Source organism: Amblyomma maculatum, chromosome 10, assembly GCF_055883805.1.
Source record: "Amblyomma maculatum isolate TAMU_Amacu chromosome 10, ASM5588380v1, whole genome shotgun sequence".
NCBI lineage: Eukaryota > Metazoa > Arthropoda > Arachnida > Ixodida > Ixodidae > Amblyomma > Amblyomma maculatum.
In genome coordinates, this window is record NC_139353.1 from 75140943 (window position 1) to 75157925 (window position 16983).

The following is a 16983-nucleotide window of genomic DNA, read 5'->3' on the forward strand; positions in this document are numbered from 1 at the left end:
AGCATTCAGTTCCAAGGATTTGAGTGGAAGTGCTGTAATACTGTCCCGGCCGTACCTATGTGAACAATAGTGGCGCCACCCGCAGCCATTAAAGGAAACTACACTTTCACATTGTTCATAAATGCGCAATCAGCTGGAAAATAAAGTTAGCTGAAGACTTGCAGCAGCGAAAATTCTTAAAGATAACAGCCGTAGAGTTAATTAAGGGGAGACGTGAGTCGAAAATGGTCAAAAACCGATATAGAGAAAACTCGTTTTCGGAATGTTTATTCTTTCGAGCACCTACACTCGAATTATTAACGCTGAATTCGGTCAGGAAATGTGATAAAACCAGCCTTCAAAATGTCACGGCAGTCATGAAATGCCCCCTGAAGAATTCTGTTCGAAATTCCCGCGCACACCACGTGCGTTGCACCCGGCCGATCGCCGCCACCTTGCGCTTGGCTTAAAACTGTTTTCTTTGTGCTAAATTTGCGCTATCAAAATGGCTTCACTCAAGCGAACTGGCTCAAAACCACCTAGAAGACTAGGTGGTTTGGCGCATCACTTTTTTTTTCTTGCTGTTTTGCGTTAGCCACTGTGGCCGCCGCTTCACGCATGTCTCTGTTTGTGCTCGTGTTTCTCGATGCACAGCTTTATGAAGTTTTTCCTAGCGATCAAGATGCCGGAAAACAGATTGTAACCATGCACGCAGTGAGTTTTCTGAAGCAGTAAGAAGCAGGCGTGGAAGAAAAACCAGAAAGTCGCCATCCACAAGCGTACCGTCGGGACCTGAGTTACAGCCAGTGCCAGACTTGTTAGATGTGCAAGGAACACCAACCACGCTGCCCAACTACGACTCCGCGGGCTCAATAGAGGCTTTACAAAAATTAGCGCCATCTAGTGAAAGAAACAAACTGTGCGCGGCAGCCATGTTTTGCTCAGTCCGCCCGCGCCTCCCATCGAGTACGCTGTCAACGTGCGCCTTAGTAAAACCCGTGCATGCACCGAAAGGTGCATTGGAATGCTCACAAGCAATTGTTTCATCTTTTAACATCACAGCTGTCGCTGTTAGCTCCAAGCTCTATTCGGAATGATGTCAGCATATTGTTGCGTGCCCTTCTGCAGCCAGCGTACCGTCGTAGACGCGCACGGAATCAAGTTATACGCGTGTATGCGACCGTTCGTTTGCAGTCCTAATCGGCTTTACAAGGGTCACTTGCATCATGTAAAGCATTACTGCACGTCCCTCTGACTGGGAGCTAGCTCACAGAATGTACTATCACCTAAAACAGCAAGGTTGTTTTAGGTGATAGTACATTCAAGGACACGGGAGAAGGAGCAATGCATGTATAACGAACGCTATTGTGCCAATACGTTCTTTGAAACATTTCGTACATAGGTTGCATTTACCATTATGTATTGGATTTAGGACTCGGACATGATTACCGAAACTACTTTTCACAGTCGCACGAAATGGTATAGTGTTTGATGCAGATAGCAATACGGTTGTCTAGTGCGCCCGAGGTGCGTGTTTCACACTGCAAAAGCAAGCAGCTGCCAAACCCGCGACGTCTAGAAAAGCAGGAAAAGATGACATCCCACTAGTGTGTTGTAACATGCTCACGTAGCCCGTTTCGATCGGTCCACGTCCAGAGCGCGCAGCTCAAGTTTTATACCTGCCAGCACGGCTGATAAAATAACGAAGCGTGCGCTTCACTTTTGTGTGTTTTTTCGAGTCACCCGATGGTTCGCTAATTCAGAGCTACCTGAAATTCACTGGAATTTTTTAAATATGTCGATTTCTTGTTTATTCCCTTTGCCAGAAAGTAAACATTTGAAGCGTAATCTCATATGAAAGCGCTGACATTGGAAGCTTCGAGGAACTCGGAGGAGGAGGAACTCGGCTGAAACGAAAAGAAATTTGAAAAGTCAACTCACATCACAGCGAAGTGTTCGTGCTTTGTGCAACTGGCTGTGTTCATAAAATCAGATTTATATTATATCATATCGTTATAGAAAAATTAGGGGGTCGCTTTAGCTCCGCCGTTAAAGGTATAACGCGATAGTGTCTCTCTCTCTCATACACACACACGCATGATGCTTACTTTCTTCACGTGTTATATTTTAGCTCTTTTATTTATTTATTTATTTATTTATTTTATTTAACCAATTACTGCAAGCCTTAACTGGGCCCTAGCAGGAGGGGCGAAAATAATACAATGTAGTGAATTATGAATTCATCAAAAGTAACATACTACACACAAGTTTAGTATGTTATATGTTATGTATGTTATATTTCTGTTACGTATGCTATGTTATATTTCTATCATTTCTTTATTTTTTAATTTTTTTGACGTTTTATATTTTTATACACCAATACGCATGCGTCAGCAACAATCGGCTTTTGAACACATTCTCCAATTATTTCAATTAATGAATTACACATTCTGAATTTTGTTACTTAGCATCACCAAGCACTGGTTTTTCATTCTGACACCTTTAAACCCTTACTTTCCCATTTTTTCTTTTTTTTTCGTTTCTTTATTTCATCAATTGATCAATTAATTACAAAGATTTAGCTCGTCATCGCCTATCGCACACCAATCAATATTCAATCACTGGAAGCACAAATTACTATGGCACTTTTTTTTTTACGCAGCCCCTTTTATTTCCGAGACTAATGCCAACTACTGCGTCGACGGCATGGGAAGGAAAGTGCTAAGCACCAGTCCAACTTACGTCAAATTACGCGATCCTTTTATCATAAAATAAAATGCATCCTAGCTCATTTCACCAACCAAGTATCTTCCAGTGGGATGAGCGACGGTGATTGCGCAAACCAAGCAAACAAACTCGCGATGATCTCTCATAGGCGTTTAAGTAAACAGCAAAGGCGCACAGACAAAAAAAATCCATATTACAGAACTCTGGATACTGTACCTGGATAGGGATGACGCTGCGGATTGCCGAGGGGCCCATGCACGACTCGTAGAGCAATTTGTAACTGCGCTCGGCAGCGCGGCTGGTGGGCCCCGCCAGGTCTCGGCTGTCAAAATACGCTTCTAGGCGTCGCTAACAGAAACCGCCAGGGACCGAAGAGAGGTCCAAGCACAGCACACTATAGGTTAAAACGTGAAAAGCGTGAACAGAACGGCGAGCGCTGATGGACGGACACGAAGCGAACGGATGGAGCGAACAAAATATGGCGGCCAGCGCGGGATCAGCGTGCCGTTCACGGTTGCCAGACGTACTTTTGTAAACCCTCTATTTACAGCACGAATTGCATCCCGGATCATGGTACACTGAGTTACCGCCGCCGCGTAGTACTCTACTGCGGACGTCCGTTCTATCGGTAAAGTCCGCGATTCAACGCGAGTTTCACCTCGGCGTTAGCGCAGAATACGGTGCCGGTACTGAGTTCGTGATTATGGACATGAAAGCGTTAAGCAATTTTATCGCGCACACGAAGCTCGGAATCTGCGGAGAGATCGCAAAGACATGAGCGATCAACCGCCGGAGTGTCACAACGAACCTGCTTTTTTCGCGCACTACTCTCACGCATTGCGTCCGCGTATTTTATTCAGTACCCAACTCACATGCGCATTGGTTCTTCTATTGTGGCAGCTCAGCTCGCTGACGCTTTCGCGCTGGCCGCTGCCGGGGTGATATTCCTGCTTTTTTCGCGCACTACTCTCACGCAGTGCGTCCGCGTATTTTATTCAGTACCCAACTCACGTGCGCATTGGTTCTTCTGTTGTGGCAGCTCAGCCATGCGCTGGCGTCGAAGTATTATATCGCGCCTCGCATTACGGCGCGACCCCGCTGGGGGCCGCATACTCAGCACAAAAAAAAAAATATAAAAACTGCATGAATAACTTAATTGCTGTGCGCCAGCTTAAAATGAAAATGCACTGCAGGATATGCCAGACTTGCTGAAATTTTTGATGGTTTCCCTGACAATTACCTGATTTTTCCCAGTGCATGAAATTTCCCTTACAATTCCCGGTTTTCCCGGCTGCTAGACAGCAAGTATGCGTTGATCTCGCATGATAGCCTCGATGGCGAGTATCTGCCGGTTTACAAAGCAGAACCATTAGAAATTGTGCAGTTCTTTGAAGCCGGACAACCAGTCAGTGGCTCATTGTAGTTTGCAGTGTCTGCCTCTCTCACTGTTCTCACTTCCTTCACCACTGGTGGTTCAAAAGGCTGGGAGAAAGTGATATGTCATGTGGACAGATTTATTTTGCAATGAAGTCCCTCCAAATGCTTGTGGCTCATTTTAAATTTACTTGCAAAAAAATTTATGCTCCATATTTTTGTAGTTTATGAATATTTTATATGTATTACGCTCAGCACAAGATGTATTACACCTCTGCAACTGGTGTGCTGCCCATAGTTTTGACCACGCTGTCCCTATACAATGTACATGCAACTGACATGTCACCACCCCGCTGCACTTCTCAAAGCTGCTTAATCAAACTGCATCGGATTGCATTTTTTGTGAGCAACATTATTATTGTCACTGAATTCGATTTCAAAACACGACACTCCGGCAGCCTGTTTAGAGACGTTCTGGAGCAATATTGCATTTTGGAGCAGATAGAGCAGGGAAAGCGTTTTGGAGCAAATGGAGCAGCACTTCCATACCTGCGGTAATCAACCTACAGCTTCTTTTCACTGCACCACTCTCAGGTTCCACATTATTCTGTACTCATAGTTTTCCCCTTTCACGGTAGCCACCTTCCAGTTTCAAATTCCTAAGCTATCACTATACCCACATCCACTAAACAACCTGCTGTCTCTCACCCTCTCTTCTATTATGGGGAGATAGCAAAATCTCCTCTTTACCACCTGCTAGCCAATGCAGGGGGCACTTCATTCTGCTACTACCCACCACGAGTGCCAGGTGGCCAGCTACATCGATGATGTCTGAAACAGGCACCTATAAAAGCTGCATTTAAAAAGTGTGGCTGCTCCATGCATGACAAAGCCATGCAATTTTGCTGCCACTGGAAATAATTATAGCCGAGATAAGAAGTGAAAGTACTAATTATTGCTCTAAAATGACCCCTATGTGCTGACTCCTCTCGACCGCTCTAAAAAAAAAGACTAACTTGGCTGTCGCAAAGTAACTTGCCAGTGTTGGCAAAGGAACTGTGTACTTTTTTGGAACAGCATGGTGTGTTTAGCATGGACATGACCACGAGAAGCATGGCAGCATTTTTCTGGAAACCAATCACCACTTATAAGCTACAATTTTGTGGTGTGCCAGTAGTTTTACTATTAACATGCTCCTTTCTACCTCTGTGTTACAATACAGCAAACAAGGCTTCGTAGCTAAAGAAAGCACCAAGAAAGTTTTTGTTAATGTTTCAAATTTAAATGGCAACAGCAAAATAGAAAATATACCTGTTGCCACTCTGCATAGCCTCATCGAAATGAAGGCCCTCTTCCCCTTATGCCCGTGCAGCCTGTAGAGCCTTTGAACTTCCACGCCCATGATGCTTGTCATGATGTTGCTGGCCACTTCATTTAGGAATCTGCCTCCCAGGCGCATCAGCTGCTTCCGCTGAAAGCAAATACATAATTATACAATTGCTACCGGGGCATGAAACACTAATCACTACCTTATTAAAATTACATGTTGTCCAAAAAGTAATAATGCGATTACCTGTTTAAAATGACATGAATACCCGAAAATTTACCAGTTCTGCAATGTTCCCCGTCATTACTGCAATGCAGAGCTTTGTCCCTGGCCATAAAGAGCATTTTGCTTTGTTTTCCAAATGCTTCAATGTAGCTCTACTGTGAACTTGCCCTTAATTCTTTCGTTACCGCAAGAAAATGGCAGTCTTTCACGGGACTCGGAAGATTACTTTTGCCAGTACAAATAACAGTGCAGCACGTGTTGTAGCAGACAAAACTGCACAGAACGGAATGCTCCTTCCAAAAACTTAAGTACACAGCAAACATTTTTTAGGGAACACAAAAAATCGGATTGTCATTTTTTTAGCGAGTTGATAAAAGCAAGATAGAAAAGGCATGATATCTACAGATATATTGTTAATAAAAAAATTTTAAAATATACATGACCCAGGAACACTGTGTAGAAAAATAAGCTATCTGTACAGCGCCGTTCTTCACCTACATAAAAAACGACAGATGAAAACAGCCTTTTCTCGTGCCATGCAGTGCAGCAGTTCCTGATTTTTGTGAGGCACCAAACCAACACAGCTGCAAACTGGCTGTAAGGGCCGGTTATACGTTGGACACGTGGGAAACCTTCAGGAATGCGTTTTTGTGGAATAAAACCACCCAGACTCAGAGTCAAAGCTCACTAGTGAATAGCCAATGCCATTTACGAGTAATTATATCTACTCAATACTATACAATGTGATTCTATATTTGAATTAGTGGAAATCTTTTGATTACAAAAAATTTGATGTTAATGCTACATTAGCACGAGTGGTAGGTTTTTTTGTTTGTTTTTTTTTAACGCAGCCACCATGCCCTCTTTTGCAACAACACATGGACATTATTTCTCAAAAAGGTCTATCAAAAATAAAAACATCGCCAGAGCAGGAAAAATTAAACTGGTTCTACAAGTGCAGTGCCTAGACTAAAAGATGGGTGGCACTAGATGCATGAGAAATGATTCCAACATGTTGAAATCGGCAATTTAAAGCATCATTCACCAGCGATCGATTTAAATAGGCGTGGTAACGAAAGAGATAACTTATAGCCAATGATGCAACACACTGCCAAATGTCCAGCTTCACCAGGCTTTGAATGTTAAGATTATATAATTACCAGTGCAGTAGCAACAGTGTCATTCTTCATAGCAGCTTCTGCCGCCTCCAGTTCTGTCAATGTGTAGGCTGGCAACTCGGAGTTGGTCGCAGTTGCCACAGCCTCTGGAGCCGCTGAAGTAGCCACTGGTGATGGTGCAGCCTGAGCTATAGCTGCTTCCAGGCTAGCAAGCCTTTCGAGGAATGCTTCCTTGTGCTGCAGCACTCGGTGTTCGCTATCACGCTGCTGTTGCCTAATCTCATACAGCATGCGAAGCACCTTCAGCTAGGTCTCTGAAATGCCAAAATGTTCAGTGAGGGTAGAATTACTAAATGTTTAAGGCACCAGTGTGTAATGAGCATATGCAACAACACTGTACTCTGTACTAGACCTTACGAAAACAACTATGTCAGGAAATGGTATCTTTAAAGTGACTTTTGTTATTTTATCTAGTCATTGATCATTTGAAAATTCATCATTGTCCTTTCACATACAGAAAAATTTGAGCCACAAATGATGACAGAACTGACCCATATTCAAGTGCATGATACATCAAATCACATCTCCCATAATCAGGCTTGTACTATGCATGTCACATGTAATCATTCTATTTCTCCCTAAGAATGCATTGTCATTTACTTTTGCATATCATTTGGAATAGTAAGGCATCGGGCTATATCAGAGCTTGATTAGAATTAAAACATGTTTCAGGGATGCAACAGATGAAGTAGGATTTTGAGCTGTGAAACCCATATCCCAGGAATAAACTGCATTTTGGAGCCCAATTTCAAATTTTTGAACTGTTTAATGAGGAAGAAACCTATTTTTCAACACAAAATAAATGATGTGAATATTGAACTGTATCAATGTGACCCACAAAAAATCTAACGAGAGTTACTTATTGTCGGCGCTTGGTAAATTTCCTCCAGCAATCTGGTCTGTACCTATTTGTTAATAAGCATTTTATACTGCAAGGTACATTATCACAAATAAAGACTATGTCAACCACAAAAATAAGGAAGTTAATTTTTCAAAATTTGGGAACCAAAAAAAATTTAAAAAAATACAAAATTTGCATTTATTTTCTTCTGCATCAGGCGTGGTTTGGCAACCTTAATCACGGGATTCGCAAGGCTCATGAAACAATGTTTTACTGTCCATGAAATCCACAGCTTGTGTCGTGCGAAGGCAGCTCCAGAAGAGCCTGATTTAAAGCAACTGTGCCATCAGCCTGTGCCCAAAAACGAACACAGTAAAAAGCTAAATTTCGATTGAGAGTGAATGCAGAGAAAAGAAGGCACGAAAAACAGTAGCCAAAAGGCAAAGGGGAAAATGCCAGATATGGAAGCGAGTTGTAAGCAAACAAAACTGGCGAGACATCTTCGGCCTGTGGTTTATGCCTTCTAGCAGCGGGAGATGAGTCGGTTGCTTTGGCAGTTGATATTTTGTCTAAGAGGAGGTGGGCTATGACTAAGGATATTAGGCTACAGTCGAGCCCAGATATATTGAACCTGGATAATTCGAATTTTGGTTATATCATACTCACGGAATATCCCCTCGAAAATCATATGTAAAAGTATAGGAAAGCTGCATTGTATACTGAACTAAACTCCACCAATCGTTCGATATATCGAACTCTGCACCACGCATTGGACGGTGTGCTTTCCCCAAATCACATCACCCTCGGCTGTTTGCCACATGATGTTTTCAAGCCCCGCGCGGAAGGAATGAGAGGGCACAGTTCGGCGACAGCTGATCTAGGGCAGCACCGCGCCCTTTCCCCAAATGTGAGTGCATCTGCAGTGATCGTTTGCCGCGTGCCAGCACGTGATGTTCCCAAGCCATGTGCGTGAAGGGATGAGAGGGAACTAAAGCCGTGGTGTTCGGGAAAGGGGAAAAATGCGATAGAGCGAAAAGCAAGGGTGTGCTAATTCTTCTGCAAAGCTTTCCCTCTACTTCCTTTCTCTTTCTTGGTCTTCGTTTGCAGCAGCACACGCTACGCATGCACAAAGAAAGCTCAGCCCGTGGCAGACAGAACGTCGGGCGCTTTCTCCGGCGCGTGTTGTGAACCCTCTGCGCGCAGCGGCTGACGTGCAATACAAGTCTCGTGACGTCATGCTGTATGTGCATAAGCTATGGCAGCTACGGACATTAAGAAATGGCAAAGTTTAGTTTTTTGTGAGAGGAGTCCATTCTTATTGTGTTGAACGTCCTGCATAGCGTAAGCTACGGTGGGTGGCGATGCTAAGTTTGGATCGCTGCCGTCCAGAGATCGAGCAGAGTTGCCACCTAGCGGCAAACCCTATCCAGTGTGGATGCTTATTCGCGTCACGTGCCAGCCCACAGTGATTCGCTGCTATGCCGCTAGGTGGTCACTCTGCTTGATCTCGAGGCCAACAGCATTGCGAAGCTGTCGTTTTCTTTTTGATGAAAACAAATGCACCGTACCTATCTCGTGTTTTGACATACATCCGTATCGCGTATTTTAAGTAACTGGTTCACAGGAAGGACAGGCGCGGTATCTGGCACACTTGTTTCTGTGCCAACGAGCAGTGAGCTGGCAATCATGCCCAGGTATTGCCGTGTCCAGATTTACCGCGAAGCAATTTTCCCGAAAGAGGACACACTACCTTCACCTACATTAGCACCCTTTCTCAACCCGCAAAAAAAGTCCGACTCAATTTCATCATTTCCCCAAGTATTCGCTAAAACTTTCACCTACGTAGATGAGTGCTTTGTGTTCCTGGAATGTAATGCAAACCAAATGAAAATACCTAAAAAAAAAAGCTTGCCTATCTGGCGTCGAAGTACCAGCTTTCCGCTTCACCCTCCTCTGTAGATGTGATTCATAAAGCCCTTGTCTGCCATTCCATACGCTTTATTCATTTAGTTGTGTCAATGACATTTCAATGTCTACTGAGCTGTTGAACCTCGCATGATGAGCTGTTTCTCATGCCATACTGCTCAATCGAGACTATAGTAAAAAATAAGAAAAAAAAATAAATGGTATTTTTTTTTGCTTATTCGTGGGTGCTCTGAACAGATCTTGCATTCATTACATGCCATCCTGCTCCAACAAATTGTCGAGCGGCTGGCTACCACCTGTTACCTTCCCCTGTCAAAACCTAATTCTGTGGCAGAGGACTTGAAAGTACCGTTAGAGGCAGTGAGGATCGCTAAAAAAAACAAAAGAAAACTAGCATGATGAGGCAGCACGTTCTTTCAACAAAAAGAAAATTAGGCATGCTACAATTCTGACATGTGACAGAGGGGAAGACATGCATGTGTATTAGAAACTGTAGATTACTTGTTGTGCCATGCTGTAAGGGAGTTTCCATCCTCATAACTGTGTCACTGTATCAGCAACCGCGTGCCATCTGCCATCCTTTCCTTTATCGCCGAGAAACGTGGCAACCACCTCGCCAGAAAACAGCTAAAGCTCTTCAAAAGCCGTCTGTGTGCCTGCGGCATTTTCAGGCCCCGGTAATCGTGTTCTCGAGTTTTCAGGCTTGTCTTTTTTTTTAGCTTTTTTTCCTCTTCTTTGACTCCAGCTTCATTCCTATTCTTCTCCCACACTCGTTCCATCCTTCTCGGCCACTCGATTCCGTGCAGCTCTTTTTTTTTTTTTCTCAGCCCCCCCCCCCCCCAGCTTGGGGCGTTCGAGCTGGCCTTTGTGAAGCTGTACCACACTTGGGAGGAGGAGCATTCGCCACAAATGGTTTTTTGTATTTTTCTACATTTTTTCGTAATTTTTACGCCCCACCCCCTTCGTCTTTTGCTCGGCCTTTTCCAACTGCGCGCGCTTCTCGTGTCTTCCGTTTCGAGTGTTTCCAGCCTATAAATAATTGCCCAGTGGGCGGCCAGGGCTCGTGTCCCTGTCTTTCCGTCTTGTGTCGTGCGGCTCTCGCATTGTTTGCGCTTCGCTACGTCGCTCGAGCTGGCTGAAACTGCCACCATTTCGCTGCGCAAGCAGCCTTTTTCAAGCACGCGCCCTGCACAGGCGGCCGCGAGGCTCACTACGAAAATGTTCCGGTGCTCACTCGTGGCGCTGCCTGTTCGCCGCGAGTGCTGCCCCCTGGGTTTCTGCACAGTGCCTATAGTGACCCTCATCACATTACTGGTACCAGTGACAGAGTTCCTACATAGTGTTTTGAAACTGAAAACCTGCTGTCCCGAATTCTTCCAACAAGAAGTAATTTGGGCCATAATCACAATGTTGTCGGAAGAAAAATCATTTATCAATAACTCACACACAATTAACAAATGTCACACAAAAAGAATGTGCAGAAAGTACATTCATGATGTAGACTATACATTGAGCATTATGTAGTCCCAGAGCAGTAGTTTGCAATCATTAATCATCATAGGCTGCAGTTAGGCCACAGGAAACAACAGCAATCTCCGGAACAAACTATAAGGCACTAAAAAATGTTCAACACTAGGGAGGGCCCACTGCAAATTGCACAGTACAAATACTGAAAGAGCAAAGCTACGAAAGCATTGATCAAGTTTTTCACTACATAGGATCATACCATTGTTTTTGCAAAATATTTGAATGGGATTTTTGTATGAAAGGTAATTTTATTGAAACTTTTGAGTTTCGAAATGAACTGCACCTTTACTCCTTCAAGGCTGTTCACACAGAAGTAAAAATGTGAAATGTCTTACGATGTTCAGTGGCAGTTGTGTCAGACCTGGCCGCAGGCTCCTCTGCCGGCTCCTGGTTTTCAGCATCTCCATCGCCGCTCTGGGTATGCTCCGGAGAAGCTGGAACTTAATGCAAACATATAGCAATGATATTAATTAGGAGACAAAGTAATTAAAGGTGCTAAATCAGGTAATTCCCACTGATAACTTGTTCACAATGATAAGCACTTCCTGTGAGAAAAATATGTACACAGAGCAAGCAGTAAACAGTGAACATCCCTGATTTCGCCCTCATGTAAAGCACTAATTCATAGATGAGCTGCCAAACAGCCTAGCCTTTCCTGTTGACTGATGTTGATGCCACAAAAAAAATGAAGGAACACTACGAGCTATCTTTTTCACTCCACTCCAAACTAAATGAAGTGCTACAAAATATTATATGAAGGGAGCGAACAGCCACTGACACAAAGGAAAGCATACATTTTTTAATGTTTATCAATTTGAACTATATACTACAGTAACATAATTGCGGAGAACTGATTAAGAAATAAAAAAAAACACACATTCTGCCAGTGGGGTCCAAATCCACAGCCACTGAATTTCAGATCACACCAGCAGCATGTGGCTGTTCTACTCTCTGATCAATTACCTCCATGATTATGTTACTACTTCACATTCAGCACACACACAAGCACAAAAAAAAATTTCCTGTCTCAGTGGCTGTTGACTGTTCATATGCATCTTGTAATGACGCCCCTCATTTTCCTCCATATTTCTTTGCTAAAAAGCAGTATGTCATTCATACGCTGAAGTTACTACCAACTTCAGAAGTTTTCTTTTTTTATTTTGTACCTCTTACACTCATACAAAGTGCCGATAAGTTTACATACCCTTTTTTTAATCTTACAATAGTCAAGTACATGATGCCATTGGCCCTTCACTAGGCACCCGTTCTTCCCGATTGTGACTGCCAACTAAGGTTTCTTTCTACTTTAAGCAGCCTTCCAATAACCTTGGATCATGTAATGGGACTACTTGTTGTTGTTGTCTTGTGTTTTATGGCACATAGGCAACTAAGGCCATCATGTGCCAAAAGCAAGGTTTAAAATCTGGACTTTGTTTAAGGGCTTTAAAAAGTTATCATAGGTTCTTATAACTTATTTAGATACTTTGCTTCTTTTAGGAATGAAAATATGCAGGAAATGTCAATGAGTGACCTTTCTCCTAAAAGTAAGCTTGGGTGGAATGGTATATGTTCATTGTAAAGTTGTGTGAAGTGCTTCTGTCGTAGATCTTCAAGTCTTGTACAACTGATTAGGATATGGTTGATTGTGAGCATGTCTCCACATTCTTCACAAGTAGGCTGATCGTGTTTCGTTAGTAAAAAGTTATGTGTAAGGTGTGTGTGACCGATACGAAGACGACATAGAACCACTTCAGTGAAACGTTCTTGGCAGCGACACGTTTTCCATTCCTCTACCACGAGCTTCAGTACATGTAATTTATTGTTTTCTTTGTCCCATGAATCCTGCCATTTCTGTTTGAATTTTCTTTGTATACACGTTATGACATCTCTATGAGGTACATTTACTTGTTCTATTTTTGCATTCTGGGCGGCTGCAGCACATGCATTAGCTCTTTCATTTCCATTTATACCTACATGACTTGGCACCCAGCAGAATTTAATTTCATGACCCCGTGTTTCAGCTGTCTTTATGCAATGTACTATATTTCCTAATAAGGGTTGTGTTGCATTTCTGGCGTGTAGTGCTGTGATCACACTAAGGGAGTCTGTGTAGATTATACTTTTTTCAATGTTGCACTTTACTACATTTAGCAAGGCACAGTTTCTTCATACTAATGCTATGCCAGTTTTCCTCCCTGGCTAGAAAAAGAAACCGGGGCACTTTATAACCAAAAACGGTTCTACCTAAGCACACCAGCAATCATGGTAGTTCTCTCAGGTGTTAATATTAAATGACAGCATTATTAGCAGTGAGCTACAAATTGTGGTCCTATTATAAAGAAATGACTGTGGTTTAACCCTGCTAAACCTAGTTAGACAAAGCGAAAGCATGGACTGTGCTTAAGTCTGCTTAAGAGTGTAACGGCAAAAGCCCTTTTGCAAGGCTGTTTTCTCAAACATCGCCATTTCTATCATCACCAGTGTCGCTGCTATCGCCATCATACTTATAAACTGAATGTCTAGTCACTGCCAACACTACTGTCATATTCTAGACGAAGAGAATTATTGGCTTCCCTTGAGCACAAAGTGGAGTAATGGTTTGCGAGCTCAGCTGAGGATCTAAGGAACAGCGGCTTGATTCAAGGTGGAGACAATTTTTTTTTATTTAGCCACGCTTTGTCCTCTGGCTCCCAAAGGTAAAATGCGAGCTGCCGCTGACCTTGGCCCGAGGGGGCGTAGTGAAGCTTCAAAACAGACTACGATAAAAGTGAACAATTTATGCAGTTCAACTGTAACCACCAGCTGTTCAATTTAGCACCACTTGAACACTGAGTGATAATGTAACAAGATACAAAGCGTTTCACTGCTGAGAAAGCTCAGAGAACGAAACTGCAGCTTGATCAACATTTTAATGGGTTCAAATGCAGAAACTGTTCACATGTGGTGTTATAGTAGTACCATACTTTTGCAAATCTAAGGACTCCCTCTATTCTCGCAAAAATATGTTTGAAACAAAAGTTTGCATGCAAATTTAGGCACCCCCTCTTCACAAAGAAAGTGCCCATACCTAAGGCTGCCAAACCCACTTTCTCACTCTTGTCAAACTGTAGGTGTCGAAGTCCCGGCGTGGAACAGCATTTGCGGCATGATCTCCGGCTGCATGTGCTGCTGTGTTCAGACGCTACTGTATGGTCCCTCACAAAACTTGCTAGTATTCAGTCTCGTGCCTGCCGATGGGTCGCCTCCATAATGCACGCAGTGGTGGCACTTACGCAGTCAAAGTGTGGTTGGTCAGCGGGCATGCGCGTGTGGACGAGCCGCGGGCTGTGCATGGCTGGGCTCAATTTCAGCTGTGTGCTTTTGCCAGTTTCTGTATTTCTGGATAATTTTTACGCAGCAATAGCGTTTTAGAACACTGGAAAAAGGTTACAGTTGGGCATTGCTGTTCATTACAAATTCATCACCTAAGCGTTGCGCGCGAGAGCAAATAAGTGCAGAAATGCTGTTGCACTGCACATGACTAAAAGATATATGCGTGCCAGGAGGTCTTTTTGTATTATTATCATGGTGTAGATGTAATGTACGCACGATTATAATTTATATCTGCAAATACATTTGTCTCCACTGTCTTTCATTATACCTCCTATCTTTCTTTCATATCCTGCTATATGTTATACCCATTTGCTTTGATTTCTTACAGCTGCCGATCAGATATCCTAGGAGTGAATGGCAACTAACACGAAATGCACCTATATTTTGCTTCCTTTCTTATATGTTAAACCGCTACCCTACTACTACTCCAATATTATTTCTGCAACATATGGGCACTAAACTAAATGATTAGAATAGTAATACAAGTATGTACAAAAACCAATGGAAGGAAGTTTTTATTTTTTCTTCCCTCTTACACAAGTCCCATCTCCAGTGAATACCTGTTTTAAAGAATTTTAGCGTTGATGTGCGCAACTACTGATTAGCACTCATACCGTTAACTCTGCCCTAACCCCTCACATCTATGAAAGCACTATACCAACCAAAAATCGACATCGTTCGCATTTTCTCGTGCCTTGTAGCAGTATATAATCTATCTACCATAATCTGCCACATGAAATTGCAGAACGCACTGCAGAACAATATCATTACGCGTGTCTGGTGTGTCATGTTGCCGCGTGTTCTGGCATGTAGACGACTATTCAACTCAATTTGAAGAAGCCGTCCTCAACGAATGGTGGAAATAATTTAATTCTCCATTCTACTTTCAAGCAGGGTAGCTGCAAAATTGCAGTAAACAGCATTCGTGTTTTTTTTTAGATACGGTTCTGTTTAAATTCACATTTACTGAAGGTGCACGCCTTCCTCAAGAAAGGATTTTGTTCATTTCTGATCCTATCATTCCAAAAACATCTGAAGAAGTTAGCATGCACCAAACTGAGAAATATTCCGAATCAATACTTGGTACCTAAGAAAGCTCAAAATTCTATGTGGACTGATTATAGAGCAAGCAGATTACCTGCTTCCATGTCTGTTATATTTTCAGAGACATGTTAATTCAGGAAGAGCCTGAAGTAGAATTTAAATATCGAACTATTGAACTCTGTAAACTGTGAAGCAGGTGAGCGAGCTGTAGGTCTTTTTCAGTGCTAATCGGCCTAGCGTTCCTTGTAAAATAAATTTTAATAATGAATCAAGTACTCTTAGAGCACTGGAATCGAATATATCCAGTGCTGTTTGAACACCACATTAATTTCTTTCGGTTAAGTGCTATAGCAAATATTAGAATAAAAAATAACTCAGGTGTACGAATGAAAGCGTTGAGAGCACGAAAAAAAAAGAAACCCGAGTTTCAGGAATCACTGTGAAATTATTTAGTGCCACAACAAGACTTATGCAAGTTGCATGCACGCCTGTTTCATTAACGAGTATATACAGCATATTACTGAGGATTACAAGAGGCACTTGGCCAGCCATATCCTTCAAGCTTTCGAACTATAGAAAACAGTTCTTGTGTAGGTGGTTTATTTCCAAATTGACCTCTCCGAAACCCAAACCCAATATATCTAGAATTTGGGACCCCCCTTGCTCGTTGCAGTGTTTCTTTTTTTAAATTCAGTGTGCATTTTGTACCTCTGCATTAGTCTTTTTCAAAAACTCCTTTCTCAGCTGCACTTATTTGGTCCCCCCCCCTTTTTTCTGTTGCTTTATTTCATTTCTCCCATTAGTGTAATCGTTTGTTCAACTTTGCTGCAGATTTTTGTAAAACCCGCAGCTCTGAGCCCCCTGGCTTCTCCCAGAGTTTCTTTTTTATTTAGAGACAGGTTTCTTTAACTGTCTGCCACTTCCCACTTGTTCAACCTTCCTGTTAATTTTCGACGCCACATACATATGCCGACCTTTTTTTCATTCATTCATTTGTTCGCCATTCATGTCATAAGGTATGGTTTTAATGTTCGAAGGCAGCTGTTTACCGTTCATAGCAGACCATGAATATTTTTACTCTCGGCTGGCTGTGGGAAGGGCTGCGTTCAACATTCACTTTGTTGTCGACAGTAACGCAGCTTGAGAAAACATGCATAGCAAGCATGGTTTAAGGCATTCTCGTTGCAACAAGTAAAAGGTGCATATTACCCGTCAACATCGACCATGAGCTGCATTGTCAGTGCGGAGCAACGCATTGGCGGTGAGGTTGGCGACTGCACTCCAACAACGTGCAGCGCCACTGTTGCATGCATTACAAGAGCAGGTGTCCCTCTCCATATTGGGGAGTACGGAGACGAAGACTAGCAAGTCTTTCTAGGGACCATAGATGCTGTGTAACAGATGGCAGCATAAAACTCCGAACACTGACCGAATGCGATCAATAAATATGAGCATGTCACGTG